Below are 3,474 nucleotides of genomic sequence, written 5' to 3'. Positions count from 1 at the left end.
AGAGGGAGAAGGAGGTGCATGTAAACATGAGATATGAAGGCTGAAATAGGGCAGCTACTTAGAGCGAAGAGGGGACATAAGAAGTCATTAACTGGCATAAAATACAGAGACATGGGATTGACGGTGATTAAGTGGTTTGGATCTGTAATTGGCTCGCTGAAAGAAGACAGAGTGTGGTAGTTGATGGGATATATTCATCCTGGAGTTCGGTTACTCATGGTGTACCACAAGGTTCCTTTTTGGGTCCACTGCTGTTTGTCACTTTTATACATGACCTGGGTTAGGGTCATGAATGATGAGTGAATTCGTTGAATACACTAAACTCGATGGAATTATCAACAGTGCCAAAGTCTGCTGCGGGTTACAGAGGGACATGGATAATCTGCAGATCTGAGCTCAGAGGTGGCAAATGGAGGTTAATATGGAACAGTGTGAGATGATTTACTTTGGAAGGAGCAACAAGAATAAAGAGTTCTAGGCTAATTGTAATATTCTTGGAAGTTTAGATGAGCAGAGATGTCTCGGTGCATTTGTACATAAAACTATGAAAGTTAACATCCACGTTGATCGATTTGCTTGCAAGGAGCACAGTGTGTTAGATTTTATTGGGAGAGGGATTGAGTTTCAGGGCCAAATGATCCCTTTGCAGCTCCAGAAATTTCTCTGCTGTGGCCAAACTTGTAGAGTTGCGTGCAGTTCTGATCGCCTCATAATTGGACGGATGTGCAAGCATTAGAAAGGGTACAGATGAGATTTCCTAGGATGTTGCCTTCTATGATAGGATTGTCTAATGAGGAAACGCTGAGGGACTTGAGGCTGTTTTTGATAGAGATGAGAATTTTGAGAGGTGAATTAATAGACACATAAAAGATGATCAGAGGTTGACGTAAGGTGGACAGTGAAGGCCTTTTTCTTCAAATGGTGATCGTTGGTGCAAGGGCACATCGATGTAATTTGAGGGTGATAGATGCCGAGGTCGATTCCTTTCTCAGAGAGTAGTAAGGGCGCTGAACGTCTTACCTTCAACAGTCGTAGACTCAATAACCTTCAGGGCAATTAAATGATCATTGGACAAACTTACAGCTTATAATGGTAAAATGCTGTTCAGGTGGACTTCAAATTGGTATCATAGGTCGGTGCAACATTAGGGCCAACGGTACGGTTTTCCAGTGTAATATTCTGGGTTTGAACTATTCTTCAGCTTGAAGTTGCAATCTTCTCTGGTCACTATCAGAAAAACAAAGACGTGGCGAGAATCGAATGTGGAACTTTGGCAGCTCATGTCCTGCCGTTCTGTCATGCAAGTACAGCAAACTAACTAATTGCACCACTGCACCTGTCATCTAATGATGACGAATGGCTGCTGAACTTACCACTGGGACCCTGAACCCAATTACTCATTTTTCTTCTGTGGATCTGACATGAAACACAATGCATAGGAGGTTATACTAATCATGGATCATCGATTATGAAGCATCAGGTTCAGGAAAATGACATAGAAAAATGTGGTAAAAATCGGCTTTATTGAATACTGCGTACAAATACCATGGTTTCCTGCATTGATCACAGGCAATGTTCTGTCGCCACTGTATTGGGATTTTCCTTCTATCGGCTTCAATTCGTCAGAAAATTCGATTCACTGATATTTCACCAACTTCCTTTGGCATGTTCATATGACACATCGACCCACACTGCACACAACCTCAACAATGTTCAGCATACTGCATCCAGGAGCACGTGGCATGGTTTTTATAAACAGTGAAGACTGAATAATGTTATGCAAGGGCAAATTGAAATTCAGTTTAATTAGTAAAGTCGCAAGAATACAGAGTAAGACTCAAAATGTCAGAAATTCACGTTCATTACCTTGGCCAGAATTCCTGACCAGCAAAGGGGAAATCTGCCCCTGAATCCCCAGCATCCATGCAATTGCTTGCTCCATGTGTCCACTTGGAAACCTATGTGAAGGCACATTCAGCCTGAAGGAGAACTTGTGAGAATCCTCCACTGTCTGATCTAAATCTGAAACAAGAGCTGTCTATTCCAGCTGGGAGGGAATCGAAATGGAGGTGCTACCAAAATATTACTTGGTGTTTAATTCATATTGTCCTCATTGCGATTGTTTAAAAACCTGGGCCAGAAATGGCACAGACACAAAGGAGCAGAGGAGGCCAATCTTAACACCGATCCTGCCCCGCCACGTCATTCGATATCATCATGGCTGACACAACAATGTTAATTTTTTTTCCAGCCCATCCACGTCAACGTGTTGCCTCGTGGCGAACAGATATTTATCGATCTCTATCATAAATAGACATCGAAAATGTAAATCTGTGAGAGGAAAATGTTCCGTTTCGAGACAGTGGGTTTCTGCACGAATATTGTTGGATTTTCAGATGACAGCCGAGTCTGGTCTGACCACCTTCCAAACAATAAACTAAAACTCGACTCTGATGGGACTCGAACCCACAACCTTTGAATCGCAACCTGAAGAAAGGCATAGAAGTCCAACGCGCTTTCCATTGCGCCACAGAGCCACGTTAGCAGCAAACTTTAAGCATGCAACTTTGTCTTTGACCCATTGCGTTCAGGACACCCATCTCGCGTCTGTCTGCCTTCGTCACAATTTCCAAGACCTGGTCCATTTCCACGTGTGCTCTGGCTCTTCCCGTGTTCAGCTACAGACTGCTGAAACGTTCTCATGACACTTAGCTTTACCACATGTTCAGATAATGATTTCCAGATAAACAACACGCTATAGGTGAAAGCATTCTCCCCAAACCTCCTCAAAATGTCTTGTCTCCCGTATTTCCTTTATGTCACTCTATTCCTTCCCAATGTAGGGTTATCCTTGTCATATATATCTATCCTCTTCATAAAATGTGCACGTTAATCGGTTTCTCACTCAGCCTTCGCTGCGCTTAGATAAACAACCCCAGCCGAGCTCGTCTACCTTCACAATGGGAGAGGTCCAGCCCTTGCCATTCTTTTCATCTCCTGTGAACTTCTCCTGCAATCAGACGCTTCCAGCAGTCTGGCGATTACAACGGAAAAGCAAAATTCTCTGAATAAAAGCCAAAAGGTCTAAACAAAATCAGCAGCTCTTGTCCATCTCTCATGAGAAAGGAAAGTTAACGTTTCGAGTCAAATGATCTGTCTTCGGAGAGATTGATGGGCGGGTGGGTGAAGAATGTGGAAGAGGACAGAAGGTATCTAAAATGATATAACTCGATTTTGGTTCCTAAAGTTTGCATGGTCTCTCGGTAGAAAATGAGTTGCTAATCTTCCAGCTTGTATTGTGCCGAGAAGGAGCACTGCAGCAGACCAGAGACTGAAATCGTAGCCTGGGAAAACAGTGTCTAGATTAGAGTGGTGCTGGAACAGCACAGCAGTTCAGGCAGCATCCGAATTGCAGTAAATTCGACGTTATGGGCAACAGCCCATCATCAGGAATACAGGCAGAGAGCCTAAAGA

The 3,474-nt window shown here is 43.3% G+C and overlaps 1 non-coding gene across 1 annotated transcript; it reads right to left on the bottom strand.

Moving 5' to 3' along the window:
- Positions 1–2,445: 2,445 nt before the first annotated feature.
- trnar-ucu (transfer RNA arginine (anticodon UCU)) lies at positions 2,446–2,537 on the bottom strand. Its single transcript is given in 2 exon segments — positions 2,446–2,481; positions 2,501–2,537. It is a non-coding gene; the product is annotated as a tRNA-Arg (tRNA).
- Between the last annotated feature and the right edge of the window lie 937 nt (positions 2,538–3,474).

This window comes from Chiloscyllium plagiosum, unplaced genomic scaffold (genome assembly GCF_037043375.1).
Source record: "Chiloscyllium plagiosum isolate Xiang-an unplaced genomic scaffold, Cpla_swu_hap1 HiC_scaffold_29, whole genome shotgun sequence".
Classification (NCBI taxonomy): Eukaryota; Metazoa; Chordata; class Chondrichthyes; order Orectolobiformes; family Hemiscylliidae; genus Chiloscyllium; species Chiloscyllium plagiosum.
The sequence above is the reverse complement of the archived record's forward strand: the minus strand, read 5'-3'. Positions and strand labels throughout refer to the sequence as shown.